The following is a 21,594-nucleotide window of genomic DNA, read 5'->3' on the forward strand; positions in this document are numbered from 1 at the left end:
CATTTTTGAGACGTTTGTACTCTTTTTTGCCCGCTCATTTACTGCATTTTTATATTTTCTCCTTTCATCAATTAAATTCAATATCCCTTCTGTCACCCAAGAATTTCTACTAGCCCTCATCTTTTTACCTACTTGATCCTCTGCTGTCTTCACTATTTCAAACAAAGCTGCACATTCTTCTTCTAGTGTATTTATTATTCGGTACTCAGTTATTATTCTCCTTATTGTAATAGTCCGAACGCTTTCATTAAAGGCATTTTATTTAAAGAAGTGTAGGGTGTTTCAAAATAAATATACGAGTTTTAAGTATAGCGTTTATTACATTCAATTTACAATTCTAAATGACACACCAGATGAAAGAGTTACTCAAACTGATGTGACCATCATTCATCAGACATCGAGTCCATAGGCGAGTTCTTCTCAGATGTTGATGAGTGTGTCTGCAGTAACTGTAACAACAATGGTGTTTCTGAAGACTGGTAGGTCAGCTGTTTGTGGAGTCACGTACACATGATCCTTTATGAACCCCGAAAGTTAAAAATCACGTAGTGTCAGATCGTGTTTGAACGTGGAGGTCATGCAAAACAAGCTATGTTATCCGGTCCTTTGAGGCCAATGCAGCAGTCGGGTACAATGTCGTTTAGCCAGTCGCATATTGAGGTATGCCAGTGAGGTTGCGCACCATCTTGCTGCCCATCGAAGTTCCCTGCTTCAGCTTCTTCCAGTTGATGAAAGGACCATAGTCTAATGTATGATGATAAAAAACACGAGTTACAGTTGCTTCACCGAAAAAGAAAGGCCCATAAACCTTCCACCGGAATATGGCACACAAGACATTTAATTTAGGAGAGCCTCGTTGCAGCTGTACCACCTCATTGGGCTTTGCTGACCCTCAGGTGTGTTCAAATTTCCACTTAGGTAAAATGTCGATTCATCACTGAAATAAATCAGAAAATATTCATACTAATGCAGCAACATTTCGTTTGCAAAGTAGGCACGTAGATCATAGTATGTAGGCTTTTGAGCTTGCAACAATTGCAAACGATAACGACGTAGTTGAAAGTGTCTCCTTAAAAGTCTGCACACAGACGTCACTGGAGTTGCTAGTTCTTCGGGCTGTCGATAAAACGGAAATGAGCGTTTGGTGTCACTGGCCGGGAGGCCCCTTGCGGGACAGGTCCGGCCGCCTTGGTGCAGGTCTTATTACATTCGACGCCACGTTAGCCGACCTGCGCGCCGGATGGGGATGAAATGATGATGAAGACGACACAACACCCAGCCCCTGAGCGGAGAAAATCCGCGACCCAGCCGGGAATCTAACCCGGGCCCCTTAGGACAGGAGTCCGTCACGCTGACCGGGCTGCAACGAGGCTTCAGTCACTCTTGGTCGCTCCACACTCTTCCCTTTGCGCACAGGTATACAAACAAACTGTTTGGGTTTCTCTTTCACTAATTCACTTGATGTAATATTTTTAATTTTAAGGTGAATGTAATAAATGCTACAAACCATTAAAATAATTTGTTTATTTTGAAACACTTTGTATAATAAAATCACGATATCCATAACGCATGTATTGCATAAAATTTCTACATAAACAAAAGTTATTTACGACGGATTCCTGAAAAGTAATGCCTCCGACTGTTTTACATGAAAACTGTTACGCCTTTTTAAATAAAACGTTATTAACATTCTAATTCATTATTCTTCATGTCTATACATTTGCAGCCTTCTTCCACTTGAGGGCACCGAATTGTAGCGTATAACATGGCTGTGTGTAACGTATCGATGTCGGTATAAGGGAAACACCTTGCTGTAATCGAACTACGAATTCGAAGAGTTCATCCACACGTGGGGCGACTTCTCCTTCAACATGACAATGCAAGACCACACACGACATCTGCAACAACCCAGCGACTCGGGCTCACTGTCATCAATCATCTTCCATTCAGCCCCGATTTGGTCCCATCCGATTTCCTTCTGTTTCCGAAGCTTAAAGAAAACCCTCGAGGACTTCACTTTGATAGTGATGAAGCGGCGCAAACAGAGGTGAGGTTGTGGTTCCGTCAACATGTGAAACATTCTAGAATGACGGTATCAATAATGGGGTCTCTCGAGAGAAGTGTATTTGCCGCTAGGTGAGAAATAAATATGTAGACAAGAAGAATAAAGATGCAGATTGTTAATAAAATTTGTTTTGTTTAGAAAGATTCGGAGGATTACATTTCAGCACGCCTTCGTATCAACATCTGCACATAAACAGTCGGGCAAAAAAAAAAAAAAAAAAAAAAAAAGAAATGAAGCACCTAGAAAAAGTGGTCGGATGTCAGTGACATTTCGTACACGTACACACCAGTGGCGGGTACGTAAATGATTAGAGCTGCAATTCTTTGTGACAGGTAGGTGGCCACCTGGCTACAGAAGTGTTGTTCGCTTTTAGTTTTATTACAAGGACTCGGAGGATATACACACGTCAAAAAAAGTTTTGCATCACCTCGGTTTCGAGAGTTCCGGAATCTGTACAGAAAATTGGAATAGAGATCAACATAAACATCATTTCCACCCTTTTTATTGTTCATGAAAACCACACATTGCATGTTGTACCACCATACAGCGAGATCTTCAGAGGTAGTGGTCCAGATTGCTGTACACACCGGTACCTCTAATACCCAGAAGCACGTCCTCTTGCATTGATGCATGCCTGTTTTCGTCGTGGCATTCTATCCACAAGTTCATCAAGGCACTGTTGGTCCAGATTGTCCCACTTGTCAACAGCGATTCGGTGTAGATCCCTCAGAGTGGTTAGTGGGTCACGTCGTCCATAAACAGCCCTTTTCAATCTATACTAGACATGTTCGACAGTATTCATGTCTGGAGCACATGCTGGCCACTCTAGTCGAGCGATGTCATTATCCTGAAGGAAGTCATTCACAAGATGTGCACGATGGGGGCGAGAATTGTCGTCCATGAAGACGAATGCCTCGCCCAAATGCTGACGATATGGTTGTACTGTCGGAGGATGGCATTCACGTATCGTATAGAGGAATCGTTAGCGGCAGGATTTCACCCGGAACAAGTCCCGCCCACTCACCCCCGGTTTTCTACATCTACATCTACATCTATACTCCGCGAGCCACCTTACGGTGTGTGGCGGAGGGTACTTATTGTACCACTATCTGATCCCCCCTTCCCTGTTCCATTCACGAATTGTGCGTGGGAAGAACGACTGCTTGTAAGTCTCCGTATTTGCTCTAATTTCTCGGATCTTTTCGTTGTGATCATTACGCGAGATATATGTGGGCGGTAGTAATATGTTGCCCATCTCTTCCCGGAATGTGCTCTCTCGTAATTTCGATAATAAACCTCTCCGTATTGCGTAACGCCTTTCTTGAAGTGTCCGCCATTGGAGCTTGTTCAGCATCTCCGTAACGCTCTCGCGCTGACTAAATGTCCCCATGACGAATCGCGCTGCTTTTCGCTGGATCATGTCTATCTCTTCTATTAATCCAACCTGGTAAGGGTCCCATACTGATGAGCAATACTCAAGAATCGGACGAACAAGCGTTTTGTAAGCTACTTCTTTCGTCGATGAGTCACATTTTCTTAGAATTCTTCCTATGAATCTCAACCTGGCGCCTGCTTTTCCCACTATTTGTTTTATGTGATCATTCCACTTCAGATCGCTCCGGATAGTAACTCCTAAGTATTTTACGGTCGTTACCGCTTCCAATGATTTACCACCTATGGCATAATCGTACTGGAATGGATTTCTGCCCCTATGTATGCGCATTATATTACATTTATCTACGTTTAGGGAAAGCTGCCAGCTGTCGCACCATTCATTAATCCTCTGCAGGTCTTCCTGGAGTACGTACGAGTCTTCTGATGTTGCTACTTTCTTGTAGACAACCGTGTCATCTGCAAATAGCCTCACGGAGCTACCGATGTTGTCAACTAAGTCATTTATGTATATTGTAAACAATAAAGGTCCTATCACGCTTCCTTGCGGTACTCCCGAAATTACCTCTACATCTGCAGATTTTGAACCGTTAAGAATGACATGTTGTGTTCTTTCTTCTAGGAAATCCTGAATCCAATCACAAACCTGGTCCGATATTCCGTAAGCTCGTATTTTTTTCACTAAACGTAAGTGCGGAACCGTATCAAATGCCTTCCTGAAGTCCAGGAATACGGCATCAATCTGCTCGCCAGTGTCTACGGCACTGTGAATTTCTTGGACAAATAGGGCGAGCTGAGTTTCACATGATCTCTGTTTGCGGAATCCATGTTGGTTATGATGAAGGAGATTTGTATTATCTAAGAACGTCATAATACGAGAACATAAAACATGTTCCATTATTCTACAACAGATTGACGTAAGCGAAATAGGCCTATAATTATTCGCATCTGATTTATGCCCCTTCTTGAAAATGGGAACGACCTGCGCTTTCTTCCAGTCGCTAGGTACTTTACGTTCTTTCAGAGATCTACGATAAATTGCTGATAGAAAGGGGGCAAGTTCTTTAGCATAATCACTGTAGAATCTTACGGGTATCTCGTCTGGTCCGGATGCTTTTCCGCTACTAAGTGATAGCAGTTGTTTTTCAATTCCGATATCGTTTATTTCAATATTTTCCATTTTGGCGTCCGTGCGACGGCTGAAGTCAGGGACCGTGTTACGATTTTCCGCAGTGAAACAGTTTCGGAACACTGAATTCAGTATTTCTGCCTTTCTTCGGTCGTCCTCTGTTTCGGTGCCATCGTGGTCAACGAGTGACTGAATAGGGGATTTAGATCCGCTTACCGATTTTACATATGACCAAAACTTTTTAGGGTTCTTGTTTAGATTGTTTGCCAATGTTTTATGTTCGAATTCGTTGAATGCTTCTCTCATTGCTCTCTTTACGCTCTTTTTCGCTTCGTTCAGCTTTTCCTTATCAGCTATGATTCGACTACTCTTAAACCTATGATGAAGCTTTCTTTGTTTCCGTAGTACCTTCCGTACATGATTGTTATACCACGGTGGATCTTTCCCCTCGCTTTGGACCTTAGTCGGTACGAACTTATCTAAGGCGTACTGGACGATGTTTCTGAATTTTTTCCATTTTTGTTCCACATCCTCTTCCTCAGAAATGAACGTTTGATGGTGGTCACTCAGATATTCTGCGATTTGTGCCCTATCACTCTTGTTAAGCAAATATATTTTCCTTCCTTTCTTGGCATTTCTTATTACACTTTTCCCGGTCTTTGTTCGGCGCCTGGGCATCGTTTCAGTTTACCCACGTGGCTTACCGCGTTCGGCTGCACTCGGAGTGAATGTTCAATTAATATCTTGCAAGGTCTTAAATTTTGCCAGACAGTTAAAAGACACGTCACAAAAAACGAGCACAATTGGCCTCAGCTGTGCCAGGTACTTCCACAGCAAACATAAGAGAAAACAATGTAGCACCGAATTGTTTAAATACGAGAACTCAGTATTCAGATGAATAGCCTTTGAAAAAAACATTCTTCTGTGTGAGAAAAAGTTCCCAAAGCTGCAACAGGATAAACCTACCCTCAAAGGATAATTTGGTTGGAGAAAGAGAGACCTCAGTATAATTGACACTTGAGTTTCAGAACTCAGACAGTATTTGTGAAATAAGCACCAGTGTTCACTATACTTCCAGAAGGCATCAAAAATACTCTGTTCTTGCGAGATCGATCCAAGCTGTTTTTGCGTGTTATTCACTGAATAGTTTTGCTGAAAAGTTTTAGGGGTGGAAGAAGAGCTAGCACAGCATGAAGGACGTTTTACAGCCGTGAAACACTGCAGCATTTGTTTTCTCCATAACTGCTTGTGACAAACATACATATCATCATTATTATTTTTAAAAAATGGTTTGAATGAGATTTACGAAATTAATAAGTCTTTTGGTTAAAAACAGACAGGTCAAAGAATAACGACAGATTATTTTCCTGGGACGTTTGCAAGAGCATATAGGACACTAATCACACAGAAACAGCCACAATTTTTCATAACCTCGTTTATAATGAGCAGGTATGACATTGGAAGAATTTACAAGTTAAAATTCACCCATTACCCGTGGAAATACTAACGAAATATGTCATATAAGCAAATATATTACTGCTTTCATTAGGCATTTCTACTTTATTACATTCTTATATCCTCCCATTTTCGTGAGCTACTATGAGGGCCTACATAAACAAAACGACTTTGACTTATTTCTATAGAACGCCGATTTTAGACAACAGAGTTATCATGCTGCATCCGTGGCCTTACTACCGACATGACAGATTCAAGACCATTGTTTTCGCATTGTATGTTTGCTCTGCTGTTTCCCTCAAATAAACATATTACAACAAGTGAATCACTTAATGAAAATTATCGGCCTTGAATAACATCACGTCATTTTTTGTTTTCTATTGCTGGCAATGCTTTCTATTCTCTATAAATATTTTTATTTCTTTGATACTGTACATTCACATTATATTACTATCCAGAAAAACTTAAATTTCTTATCATTACTGAATTTCATCACAGTGTAACATGTGTTGGAGTGTGACGATAACAACTTTGATGTAGCTTCCAGTTTGCGGAACCGGCGGCTGTTTAGGGGAGGGCCTTACTCTATGGAGGGGGGTGAATGGGCGGGACTTGTTCCGGGTGAAATCCTAGCGCTAAGGGCACGTATCGTATAGCCGTTAAGGCGCCTTCCGTGACCACCAGCGCCGTACCTCAGCCCAGCGAGGTACGTCAGCTCCACGTAATGCCACCCCAAAACAGCAGGGAACCTCCACCTTGCTGCACTCGCTGGACAGTGTATCTGAGGCGTTCATCCTGACCAGGTTGCCTCCAAACACGTCAACTGATTGAAGGCATATGCGACACTCATCGGTCAAGAGAACGTGATGCTAATCCTGAGCGGTTCATACGGCATGTTATTGGGCCCATCTGTACCGCGCTGCATTGTGTCGTGGTTGCAAAGATGGACCTCGCCATGGACGTCGGGAATGAAGTTGCGAATCATGCAGCCTACTGCGCACAGTTTCAGTCGTAGCCCGAAGTCCTGTGGCTGCACGAAAAGCATTATTCAATTTGGTGGCGTTGCTGTCAGGGTTCCTTCGAGCCATAATCCGCAGGTAGCGGTCATCTACTGCAGTAGTAGCCCTTGAGCGGCCTGAGTGAGGCATGCCAACGACAGTTCCTGTCTCTCTGTATCTCCTCCATGTCCGACATGTCCGAACAACATCGGTTTGGTTCACTCCGAAACCCCTGGACACTTCCCTTGATGAGAGCCCTCCCTGGCACAAAGTAACAATGCGGACGCGATCGAACCGCGGTATTGCCCGTCTAGGCATGGTTGAACGACACGAGCCGTATACCTCCTTCCAGGAGGAATGGCTGGAACTGATCGGCTGTCGGGTCTCCTCCTTCTAACAGGCGCTGCTCATGCATGGTTGTTTACATCTTTGGGCAGGTTTAGCGACATCTCTGAACAGTCAAAGGGACTGTGTCTGTGGTACAATATCCACAGTCAAGGTCTATCTCAAGGAGTTCTGGGAATATGGATGATGCAACACCTTTTTTCATGTGTGTATAAGAGTCGGTCACATTCGATACAACCGTTACATTTCCCTTGTCGGCGGGGAGAAAAGTAGCACTATCGTTCTCATTCAACCGTTTTGTGGCATGCTTCTCATCCACGGTTAAATTACCTTTGGAGGCTTTGCGCGAGACAATAGTCTTACAGCTTCTATACGGAGTTCTTCAGTTGTAACCGTGTCCAGACTACGAATGCCTGGTTCTACACTGGCTGTTATTTCTTCTGTGGGCACAGCAAGCTGGATAAAGGAAAAATTTCCATCCTTGGCAAGCACAAACCTATCATCATCAGATAATGAATGCCCAGATAAACTGATTAACGTGCGGAAGCGTATAATGTCCTCCACACATGGGAGGGAAACGTTGGGTTTTAATAGGAAATGCCTTCGAAAACGGCGTAACAGAACGAAACAGTTTATTAATTGTGATTCTTTCTATTGCCTCCCAGGGTGATTAGGTCACTCTGGTCACTCATAAGTCAACGGAACAGTTAGCAGTCTTTTGAACTGATCCAGCATTGTCACGAACAGTTCTCAACGTGGATTCACTAAGTCCCAGAACTCGCTGAACGTCAACAAAATTGGCTCATCTTTCTCATAGCGATTTTTTAAACTTCCCTCTTCGTTTCTCTTGACAGGCTGGTTTTATTTCCTTTTGCCAGATATTTTACATACAGACGCTGTCAAGTGCAACTTCACAGCTCAACTGACATGAACTGACAACGTCTCGACAAACACGTCAGCATATGCGCGTTGAGATACGGTAACGCATTACTGCTTCAGCATATTGCTAAAAGAATAGCTGCACTGGACTTACAATTAAAGTCGCATACATGCAAAAACGCGGATAAAGAATCCGCATATAACGGGATCCATCTGTGTTTTCTTATTTTAATTACTCGTACACAATGACTTTCGAAATATGGCGTATAATAGTACAGAGTGGCACCGCAGGGAGCACTAAATTCCGTGCCATAGCCTCTCTACGTATACTCTCTATGGGACTGAGAAATATACGCATAATTGCACCACAGCTATTTTAGTTAGCATTGATATTTTTCAAAGACCGTTAGGAAATTATTTCTGTTCGGAGCAGCGCCTGCAATATTACTGGAAAAATATATGATGTTTTTAATTCAATGTTCGATGGTTTATTTTACATAGCTAACTGATATGAAATTATTCTCATTTTATTCTCAGTAACGTCGCGCAGTGTACAGCTTTTTTAAATCGTTGTATGAAGAGAGACAAACATTTGCTCTTTGATTTCTCGTTTTGGGTGCAAATGTTTTATGAGAGGTACTCGTAGCGGCGGAACATCTTTTCCTGCAGTCAGATTCTAAATACAGGACTCAAGTTTTTATTTTTACACTGGGAGATTAAATTTTCCAGAGAATTTTTTTTTTTTTTTGGTTCCTTATTGCACTGGCGAATCACCCGAGCCAAACTAAATTAAGTACCGACCTTACCATTCGGTACTGAAATAGAGCCTAAACATCATTATTAAGAAAGGAGTTCGTCCGTGTCCTTTAGAAAGCAGTCACTTTGATTTAGGAAAATCTGGATGTCCAGACGAAGATTTGAATAGCCGTCCTCCCGAATGTGAGGCCAGTTTGTTAACCACTGCGCCACCTCTCTCCGTATCTGTCACACCCGCTGATGAGGCCGAAAACAACGAAGTACATCCGATGTTACTTTCCATTTCAATGAACATTTGCCGTCCATTATAATGTGCTGGATTGAGTCCGTTAAAAATCTACGAAATCGTCGCGTGCTTATGTAGGCACTCCGTATCATTTATCAGCCGACAATTCAATACAGTGCTGAACGCCTTCCGGAAATCTACGAAACTGGATCCTGCTTGTATACTATTGACTTGCAGCTGCTATTTGATAGGTATCGCCTCTGAAAACAAGTGTTTCCCATTCACCGACAGAAGAGCGAATTCTCAAAACAACTGATCAAAGGTTCAATAATCATGTTTAGTTGATGTTCCTAAGACAAATAGGGTCTTACCTTTATCTACGATAATGTTATAGGCTGAAGGACTGAATTTAATTTTGTACCAGCACTGGGATTGGAACGCAGATCTCCTCTATACTGGGCAGACCACTATCTGTTGTGCCACACTGGCACCTCAACTACCACGTGTCCCTCCCCGATAAAGTTTGCAATTCACTCCTCAGCCCATTGGTATACCCCTTCTAAACTCGCATAAGTATCACCGAGGCCCTCCAAAATAAATCACCTGCACCCGAGATACATGCACTTTTAACCCCTCTTCGCTCATCGGGCTAGTTGAGAAGAGGAACAGCAATGGGCTGAGGGGTGAATTGGAATTTGTATCGGGGAGGGACACATACTGAGATATTTTGTACAGCTGAGATAGCAGCAGTATCAGAATGGCGACAGATAGCACTACTGCCTAATAAGGAGAACCCTCCCCCCGCCCCCCTCAACCCACCCCAACCCCAGGTTCGAATACCGGCTCTGGTACCAATTTTAATTCATTCCTAAAGTCTACAGCATTATCGTGGATCAAAGTTTGTTTTAATCATCATCATCAGAAATTCCTGGCATTAAAAGTTACGGCCTCACCAAGTACGATACTGAGTTCAAGTGTCTCTCCAATTTCTTCTCCCATGATGAACAATTTTGGATGACAGCTCTTTGACTCCAGAGATATTCCGCAGAACTGTGCCCCAACGGTCTGGCGGTCTTCCTCCTGATCTCTCTCTCTCTCTCTATCTCTCTTGGACGCCATTCCAGCATCACCTTTGTCCATCGGTCATCGTTTTGTCTCGCAACATGGCTGGCCCATTGCCATTCCATAGCGGCTGTTCCCTCCAGGATGACAATGACGTCGGTAACAGATCTAATGTCTTCTACTCTCTTTGTTTTAACCTTTCCCCTAAAACCCAACACAGACATTTCTATACCCCGCTAGGCAGTTCTACGTTTCCATCTTCTATATTCGTGAAGTGTCCAGGTCTCACAGCCAAAAGTTAAAACGGGAAGAAAACATTGATCGGTTTTATTGCCATGTTTGACCTGACGCTAGCTGAATGTCTTCCAGATTCTTGCCAGCCAGACTGATGTGTAGAAAGTTTTCTAATGGCCCGTACGTGAAATGTATGTTGGCAGCAGCGGGATCGTTCTGTAGTCAGCTTCGAATGCCAGATTCTCTGAATTTTCTCAAAAGTTTTCCTCTAGGGATTCAACTTTGAGTTCCCAAAGCATCTCTGCGCGTTGTTCGAACCTAACGGTATCAAATCTAGCAGCCTTCCTTCAATCCGACATCGTGCGGAACCAAACACTCGAGAAGTAATCGTCAGTGGGTCCCACCAGCATCTTATACGCGGTCTCCTTTACAGATGAACCACATTTTCCTGAAATACTCCCAATAAACCAAAGCCGGTCATTCGGTTTCCCTACCACAGTCCTCACGTGCTTGTTCCATTTCGTATCGCTTTGCAACTTAACGCGCAGATATTTAACGACATGAATGCCTCAAGCAGCACACTACTAATGCTTTATCCTAACATTACGTGTTTGTTTTTCCTACTCATCCACGTTGACTTACATTTTTGCACATTTAGAGCCACCTGTCATTCATCACACCAACTAGAAGTTTTATCACCTACAGTCACGCACCTTCGACATCTTCCCGTACATCACAGCATCATCGGCAAACAACAGCAGATTGCTGCTCACCCTGTCTGCCAGATCATAAATGTATGTAGTAGATAACAGCGGTCCTATCACACTTGCTTGGGGCACTCCAGACGATAACCTAATCTATACTGAACACTCACCGTCTAGGACAACATACTGAGTTCCATTACTTAAGAAATCTTCGAACCACTCACATATGTGGGAACCTTTTCCGTACGTTCGTACATTCGTTGACAGTATGCAGTGGGGTACTGTACCAAATGCTTTCCGCAAAACTAGGAATATGAAATCTGCCTGTTGCCCTTCATCCATACTTCGTAGTATATTGCATGAGAAAAGGGCAAGCTGAGCCTTACACAAGCGATGGTATTCAAAACAGTGCTCATTTAGGTCTCTACGAAATTTACTATATTCGAACTCAGAAAATGTTCTAGAATTCTGCAGCAAACCGGGGTTAAGGGTACTGGTCTGTAATTCATTTATAGATGTGCCCTAGGCTTCGTAAATGTTGAATTTATTTCTGAAGTTTTTTGAATGTAATGTTTGAATTAGTATGTTTGGAGACATGAGCGAAGACCTTCCTTGGTTCCCTAACGTGGGAGAGAGAGCCATGCAGAGATGGCCATGCGGAAATCAACTAAGATCCTCGCCCGCAAATTGCAGCGTCTCGCCTTGTGCTTTGTTTATGGCCAGTGTATAATATAAGCTGACCGGAAATCGTCCACGTTTAAAGCGAAATGGTAAAGTTTAAGGAATAGGTGAGTTTTCTAAGGTATAAAAACTCGCTCGCCTGCGCCACTTAACGTCTAAATTTCCGCTTCTATAGTGTAAAATTGGAGAGAAGTAACTTAAGCCTCTATGAGTGAATGGTTCAAATGGTTCGAATAGCTCTGAGCACTATGGGACTTAACATCTGAGGTCATCAGTCCCTAGAACTTAGAACTACTTAAAACTAACTAACCTAAGGACATCACACACATCCATGCCCGAGGCAGGATTCGAACCAGCGACCGTAGCGGTAGCGCGGTTCCACACTGAAGCGCCTAGAACCGCTCGGCCACTATGTGAATGGGTCCTGGGAGTGAGATAATCCAGGACGCTCTCAATCATACATCGTGCATCGCTTGTGGGGTGAGTCTCCAAAAAGCGAATTAAATTCTGATGTTCTCGAGCTGCAGCAAGTCTCACCTCACCATTTCCTTTCGATTCTTGAGACCACTAAGTCCCAAGTCTTCTAGACATTCTGGTGTATTCAGGAAGACTCGATCATTTTCTAGGCATTTTCATTCATAAACCAAACGAAGTAAAAATGCAATTGGAGGCACCTGAATCGCAAAGAAAACTTAATGTGTTCGTTTTTCCTAGCAAAGAATATAAATAAAACGTATCGAAAAAACCAATTTAGAGCAACGTTATGCAATCAAGTTCTGTGTTAAACTTGGGGAATCCGCGAGTATGACCTTTGAAGAGTTGAAACATATCTATGAGGAACTTTCCTCTGAAGAAGACAAGTTTTTCGCTGACACAAATCGTTTTCGGAAGCCCGAGAACTCGTTGAAGATTAACCTCACTCAGGGAGATCTTCAGCTTCAAAACCGACGATAACGTCGAACGTGTGCATGCTCCTATGTGATCAGAGCGACGTTTTGACAATAAGGACGATGAGTGACCTATTAAACACTTTCACCATACATCAAATTTTGACCGTCGGTTTGCATATGCAAAAAGTTTGTTGTCAACATGTTGCCGAAAAACCTTACAACTGAGCTGAAGGACAATCGAAGAGACGTGTGCGTTGATCTTCCTGAGAGGACTGACGATGACCATGAAGGGTTTATTCGTGTGATCACAGTTGATGAATCCTAGATTTCTGAGTACAATCCAGAGACAAAGGGACGAAGTGAGAAGTGGCACACTGAGACGTCTCCTCGACCGAAGAAAGCTCGAATTAGTGAATCAAAGATTAAAATAATGCTGATTTGCTTTTTCGAGAATAGGGGTGTTACGCATAAATAAGTTGTTCGTCCAGGACAAACTGTCAACCAAGTGCTTTACAAGATGTTATTGAAAGGCTTAGGGAAAAGAGAGAATCGAGTGAGAGTGGACATCACAGACAAGTGGATGCTGCAACATGACAATGCCCAATATCAGACGGTCACTTCTGTCACGATTTTTTGACCTCAAAAGGCATTCCTGTTGTTCCACAGGCCCACGATTCACCTCATCTAAATCCCTGTGACATTTCTATTTTCCATAAATTAAAAAAAAAGTCTTAAGGGTAAGAAAATCAATGTGCACTCTGTGTGCATACCGGGTGGAATCATTCCAGATGTGGAAAGGGTCCTCCCGGATGCCATGAAGAGCACAGGGTGCAGCCAACTGCAGGTGTTTGCTCACGTCGGTACCAGTGATGTGTGTCACTTTGGATCAGAAGAGATTCTCTCTGGTTTCGAGCGGCTAACAGAAGTGGTAAAATAGGTTTGTTTATAAATAAATAATCTTCTGCTACCAGTCACGATTTTCTTTATTTTACTGTTCACACGACGCGTTTCGAGAAATAATTCCCATTTTCAAGTGCGTTTTTATGATGTGTGTTAAGCCATTTCTTTTGATGTTGTCAGTGTGTGTGAGTCTGCTTCATTTTGTTGACTTTTAAATTTTCTAATGGTCCATTTGTGTAGAGAGTCACACACACTTAACATCACACACAACTTGTACATTTTACACATCGAAAATATGTGTTCGAGATTGAATATTGTGTGTGATGTTAAGTGTGTGTGACTCTCTACACAAATGGACCATTAGAAAAATTTAAAAGTCAACAAAATGAAGCAGACTCACACACACTGACAACATCAAAAGAAATGGCTTAACACACATCATAAAAACGCACTTGAAAATGGGAATTATTTCTCGAAACGCGTCGTGTGAATAGTAAAATAAAGAAAATCGTGACTGGTAGCAGAAGATTATTTATTTATAAACAAACCTATTGTATCTACAGTCGCAGGCTTTCAAAAAACCATTTATAATGGATCAAATCAGAAGTAGTAAAGGTTGCCAGTCTTGCTTGCAAGATGAAAGCAGAGCTGACCATTTGCAGCATAGTCGACAGGACCGATTGCAGACCTCTGGTACAGAACCTACTGGAGGGTCTGAATCAGAGGCCCAGACGGTTCTGCGACCGTGTAGGCTGCAGATTCCTCGACTTGCGCCAAAGCGTGGTTGGCTTTCGGATCCTGCTGAATAGGTCAGGTGTCCACTATGCGCAGGATGTGGCTACACGGGTAGCAGGGGCTGTGTGGCGTGGACTGAGCGGTTTTTTAGGTTAGAGGGTCTCGGGAAAACACAAGAAGGGCTTCAGTCACAAAGGGAGCAGGCTGAACACAGGAAGAACGTAGATAAAGGAACCATTGGTATAACAGTTGTAAATTGTCGAAGCTGTGTTGGGAAAGTACCAGAGCTCCAAGCGCTAATACAAAGCACTGACGCTCAAATCGTTATAGGCACTGAAAACTGGCTAAAGCCGGACATAAGCTCAGCCGAAATTTTTGCGAAGAACTCGACGGTGTTCCGAAAGGATAGGCTAAACCCGGTTGGCGGTGGCGTGTTTGTTGCTGTCAGAAGTAGTTTAACTTGTCGCGAAATGGAAGTGGATACTTCCTGTGACTTAGTATGGGCAGAGATCATTGTTGGCAACCGGAATAAAATAATAATTGGATCCTTTTACCGACCTCCCAATTCAGATGATAGAGTTGCTGAAAGGTTCAAAGAAAACTTGAGTTTGATTTCAAACACGTATCCGACTTATACGATAATAGTTGGTGGTGACTTTAATGTACCCTCGATACGTTGGCGGAAACACATGTTTAATTCCGGAGGTATGCATAAAATACCATCCGAAATTGTGCTAAACGCATTCTCTGAAAATTATTTCGAGCAGTTAGTTCATGAGCCCACGCAAATAGTAAACGGTTGTGAAAACACACTTGATCTCTTAGGAACAAATAATCCTGAGTTAATTACGAGCATCAAATCAGATTAGTGATTAGTGAACACAGGGTTGTCGTAGCGAAATTGAATATTGTAATCCCTAAATCCTCGAAAAATAAGCGAAAAGTATACCTATTCAAAAAGGCAGATAAAAATTCACTTGACGCCTTCCTAAGAGACAATCTCAACTCATTCCAAATTATTAATATAAGTGTAGACCAGATATGGCTTAAATTCAAAGTAATAGTATCGGCAGAAATTGAGAGATTTATACCAAATAAATTAACAAACGACGGAACACAAAACTGGTTAGAACACTGTCGCAGAAACAACGAAACGAACATGCCAAATTTAAACAGACCCAAAGTCACTAAGATTGGTGATCTTTTACAGAAGCTCGAAATTTAGCGCGGACTTCAATGCGAGATGCCTATAACAGTTTCCACAACGAAACGTTGTCTCGAAACCTGGTAGAAAATCGAAAGAGATTCTAGTCGTATGTGAAGTATGTTAGCGGCAAGAAACGATCAATGTCTTCTCTGCGCGATAGCAAGGGAGATACTATCGAAGACAGTGCTGCCAAAGCAGAGTTACTAAAAACAGTCTTCCGAAAGGCCTTCACAAAAGAAGACGAAGTAAATATTCCAGAATTCGAATCAAGAACAGCTGTGTTACGTAGAAGTAAATATCCTCGGGGTAGTGACGCAACTTAAATCACTTAATAAAAGCAAGTCTTCTGGTCCAGACTGTATACCAATTAGGTTCCTTTCGGAGTATGCTGATGCATTAGCTCCACACTTAAGAATCATATACAACCGATGGCTCGACGAAAGATCCGTACCTAAAGACTGGAAAGTTGCACAGGTCACACCAATATTCAAGAAAGGTAGTAGAAGTAATCCACTAAATTACAGGCCTATATCGTTAACGTCGATATGCAGCAGGATTTTAGAACATATATTGTGTTCGAACATTATGAATTACCTCGAAGAAAACAGTCTATTAACACACAGTCAACATGGGTTTAGAAAACATCGTTCCTGTGAAACACAACTAGCTCTTTACTCACAGGAAGTGTTGAGTGCTATTGACAACGGATTTCAGATCGATTCCGTGTTTCTGGATTTCCGGAAGGCTTTTGACACTGTACCACACAAGTGGCTCGTAGTGAAATAGCGTGCTTATGGAATATCGTCTCGATTATGCGACTGGAATTGTGATTTCCTGTCAGATACGTCACAGTTCGTAGTAATTGATGGAAAGTCATCGAGTGAAACAGGAGTGATTTCTGGAGTTCCCCAAGGTAGTATTATAGGCCCTTTGCTGTTCCTAATCTATATAAACGATTTGGGAGACAATATGAGCAGCCGTCTTCGGTTTTTTGCAGATGACGCTGTCGTTTATCGACTAATAAAGTCATCAGAAGATCAAAACAAACTGCAAAACGATTTAGAAAAAATATCTGAATGGTGCGAAAAGTAGCAGTTGACTCTAAATAACGAAAAGTGTGAGGTCATCCACATGAGTGCTAAAAGGAACTCGTTAAATTATATTAAAAAACTAGAAACCCGCCTCGACTGCGAAAAAAGCACCTAGTGTTTACCTATGTTTCGGCGTAGATAACTACACTCTCTCCAGAACAATAATACCTAGGAAACCATTAATAAAACTTGGGGAGAGGTTGAGCACCCTACACTGTTTAATAAAGTCAATAGCCATGCTTGACTTAGCTCTTTTCAGAATAACATCTAAGTATGGTTCAAATGGCTCTGAGCACTATGGGACTTAACTTCTAAGGTCATCAGTCCCCTAGAACTTAGACCTACCTAAACCTAACTAACCTAAGGACATCACACACATCCATGCCCGAGGCAGGATTCGAACCTGCGACCGTAGCGGCCACGCGGTTCCAGACTGTAGCGCCTTTAACCGCTTGGCCACCACGGCCGGCAACATCTAAGTGTCTAATTGCTGTATCTGACACCTCGGCTGGTACGAATTTAAGAACCTTCAACATTGTTGCGCATCAGCAATCGTTGGTTAATATATTAAAAAACTAGAAACCCGCCTCGACTGCGAAAAAAGCACCTAGTGTTTACCTATGTTTCGGCGTAGATAACTACACCCTCTCCAGAACAATAATACCTAGGAAACCATCAATAAAACTTGGGGAGAGGTTGAGCACCCTACACTGTTTAATAAAGTCAATAGCCATGCTTGACTTAGCTCTTTTCAGAATAACATCTAAGTATGGTTCAAATGGCTCTGAGTACTATGGGACTTAACTTCTAAGGTCATCAGTCCCCTAGAACTTAGACCTACCTAAACCTAACTAACCTAAGGACATCACACACATCCATGCCCGAGGCAGGATTCGAACCTGCGACCGTAGCGGCCACGCGGTTCCAGACTGTAGCGCCTTTAACCGCTTGGCCACCACGGCCGGCAACATCTAAGTGTCTAATTGCTGTATCTGACACCTCGGCTGGTACGAATTTAAGAACCTTCAACATTGCAGCGCATCAGCAATCGTTGGTTAATATATTAAAAAACTAGAAACCCGCCTCGACTGCGAAAAAAGCACCTAGTGTTTACCTATGTTTCGGCGTAGATAACTACACCCTCTCCAGAACAATAATAGCTAGGAAACCATCAATAAAACTTGGGGAGAGGTTGAGCACCCTACACTGTTTAATAAAGTCAATAGCCATGCTTGACTTAGCTCTTTTCAGAATAACATCTAAGTATGGTTCAAATGGCTCTGAGCACTATGGGACTTAACTTCTAAGGTCATCAGTCCCCTAGAACTTAGACCTACCTAAACCTAACTAACCTAAGGACATCACACACATCCATGCCCGAGGCAGGATTCGAACCTGCGACCGTAGCGGCCACGCGGTTCCAGACTGTAGCGCCTTTAACCGCTTGGCCACCACGGCCGGCAACATCTAAGTGTCTAATTGATGTATCTGACACCTCGGCTGGTACGAATTTAAGAACCTTCAACATTGCAGCGCATCAGCAATCGTTGGTTAATATATTAAAAAACTAGAAACCCGCCTCGACTGCGAAAAAAGCACCTAGTGTTTACCTATGTTTCGGCGTAGATAACTACACCCTCTCCAGAACAATAATACCTAGGAAACCATCAATAAAACTTGGGGAGAGGTTGAGCACCCTACACTGTTTAATAAAGTCAATAGCCATGCTTGACTTAGCTCTTTTCAGAATATCATCTAAGTATGGTTCAAATGGCTCTGAGCACTATGGGACTTAACTTCTAAGGTCATCAGTCCCCTAGAACTTAGACCTACCTAAACCTAACTAACCTAAGGACATCACACACATCCATGCCCGAGGCAGGATTCGAACCTGCGACCGTAGCGGCCGCGCGGTTCCAGACTGTAGCGCCTTTAACCGCTTGGCCACCACGGCCGGCAACATCTAAGTGTCTAATTGCTGTATCTGACACCTCGGCTGGTACGAATTTAAGAACCTTCAACATTGTTGCGCATCAGCAATCGTTGGTTAATATATTAAAAAACTAGAAACCCGCCTCGACTGCGAAAAAAGCACCTAGTGTTTACCTATGTTTCGGCGTAGATAACTACACCCTCTCCAGAACAATAATACCTAGGAAACCATCAATAAAACTTGGGGAGAGGTTGAGCACCCTACACTGTTTAATAAAGTCAATAGCCATGCTTGACTTAGCTCTTTTCAGAATATCATCTAAGTATGGTTCAAATGGCTCTGAGCACTATGGGACTTAACTTCTAAGGTCATCAGTCCCCTAGAACTTAGACCTACCTAAACCTAACTAACCTAAGGACATCACACACATCCATGCCCGAGGCAGGATTCGAACCTGCGACCGTAGCGGCCACGCGGTTCCAGACTGTAGCGCCTTTAACCGCTTGGCCACCACGGCCGGCAACATCTAAGTGTCTAATTGATGTATCTGACACCTCGGCTGGTACGAATTTAAGAACCTTCAACATTGCAGCGCATCAGCAATCGTTGGTTAATATATTAAAAAACTAGAAACCCGCCTCGACTGCGAAAAAAGCACCTAGTGTTTACCTATGTTTCGGCGTAGATAACTACACCCTCTCCAGAACAATAATACCTAGGAAACCATCAATAAAACTTGGGGAGAGGTTGAGCACCCTACACTGTTTAATAAAGTCAATAGCCATGCTTGACTTAGCTCTTTTCAGAATATCATCTAAGTATGGTTCAAATGGCTCTGAGCACTATGGGACTTAACTTCTAAGGTCATCAGTCCCCTAGAACTTAGACCTACCTAAACCTAACTAACCTAAGGACATCACACACATCCATGCCCGAGGCAGGATTCGAACCTGCGACCGTAGCGGCCGCGCGGTTCCAGACTGTAGCGCCTTTAACCGCTTGGCCACCACGGCCGGCAACATCTAAGTGTCTAATTGATGTATCTGACACCTCGGCTGGTACGAATTTAAGAACCTTCAACATTGTTGCGCATCAGCAATCGTTGGTTAATATATTAAAAAACTAGAAACCCGCCTCGACTGCGAAAAAAGCACCTAGTGTTTACCTATGTTTCGGCGTAGATAACTACACCCTCTCCAGAACAATAATACCTAGGAAACCATCAATAAAACTTGGGGAGAGGTTGAGCACCCTACACTGTTTAATAAAGTCAATAGCCATGCTTGACTTAGCTCTTTTCAGAATATCATCTAAGTATGGTTCAAATGGCTCTGAGCACTATGGGACTTAACTTCTAAGGTCATCAGTCCCCTAGAACTTAGACCTACCTAAACCTAACTAACCTAAGGACATCACACACATCCATGCCCGAGGCAGGATTCGAACCTGCGACCGTAGCGGCCACGCGGTTCCAGACTGTAGCGCCTTTAACCGCTTGGCCACCACGGCCGGCAACATCTAAGTGTCTAATTGATGTATCTGACACCTCGGCTGGTACGAATTTAAGAACCTTCAACATTGCAGCGCATCAGCAATCGTTGGTTAATATATTAAAAAACTAGAAACCCGCCTCGACTGCGAAAAAAGCACCTAGTGTTTACCTATGTTTCGGCGTAGATAACTACACCCTCTCCAGAACAATAATAGCTAGGAAACCATCAATAAAACTTGGGGAGAGGTTGAGCACCCTACACTGTTTAATAAAGTCAATAGCCATGCTTGACTTAGCTCTTTTCAGAATATCATCTAAGTATGGTTCAAATGGCTCTGAGCACTATGGGACTTAACTTCTAAGGTCATCAGTCCCCTAGAACTTAGACCTACCTAAACCTAACTAACCTAAGGACATCACACACATCCATGCCCGAGGCAGGATTCGAACCTGCGACCGTAGCGGCCGCGCGGTTCCAGACTGTAGCGCCTTTAACCGCTTGGCCACCACGGCCGGCAACATCTAAGTGTCTAATTGCTGTATCTGACACCTCGGCTGGTACGAATTTAAGAACCTTCAACATTGCAGCGCATCAGCAATCGTTGGTTAATATATTAAAAAACTAGAAACCCGCCTCGACTGCGAAAAAAGCACCTAGTGTTTACCTAAGTTTCGGCGTAGATAACTACACCTATCTACCTGTCTATCATTATCTATAGTTATCTACGCCGAAACCTAGGTAAACACTAGGTGCTTTTTTAGCAGTCGAGGCGGGTTTCTAGTTTTTTAATATATTAACCAACGATTGCTGACGCGATGCAGTTGAAGGTTCTTGAACTCGTTAAACTTCGGTTACACGATAAATCAGTCTAATCTAAAAGCCGTAAATTCAACTAAGTACCTAGGTATTACAATTACGAACTACTTAAATTGGAAGGAACACATAGAAAATGTTGTGGGGATGGCTAGCCAAGGACTGCGTTTTATTGGCAGGACACTTAGAAAATGTAACAGAGCTACTAAGGAGACTGCCTACACTACGCTTGTCCGTCCTCTTTTAGAATACTGCTGCGCGGTGTGGGATCCTTACCAGACAGGACTGACGGAGTACATTGGAAAAGTTCAAAGAAAGGCAGCACGCTTTGTATTATCGCGAAATATGGGAGAGAGTGCCACAGAAATGATACAGGTTCTGGGCTGGAAATCGTTAAAAGAAAGGCGTCTTTCGTTGCGACGGAGTCTTCTCACGGAATTCCAATCACCAACTTTCTCCTCCGAATGCGAAAATATTTTGTTGACACCGACCTACATAGGGAGGAACGATCACCATGATAAAATAAGGGAAATCAGAGCTCTTACGGAAAGATATAGCTGTTCATTCTTTCCGCACGCTATACGAGATTGGAATAATAGAGAATTG

The sequence above is a fragment of the Schistocerca nitens genome, chromosome 5 (assembly GCF_023898315.1).
Source record: "Schistocerca nitens isolate TAMUIC-IGC-003100 chromosome 5, iqSchNite1.1, whole genome shotgun sequence".
In the NCBI taxonomy this organism is placed as follows: domain Eukaryota; kingdom Metazoa; phylum Arthropoda; class Insecta; order Orthoptera; family Acrididae; genus Schistocerca; species Schistocerca nitens.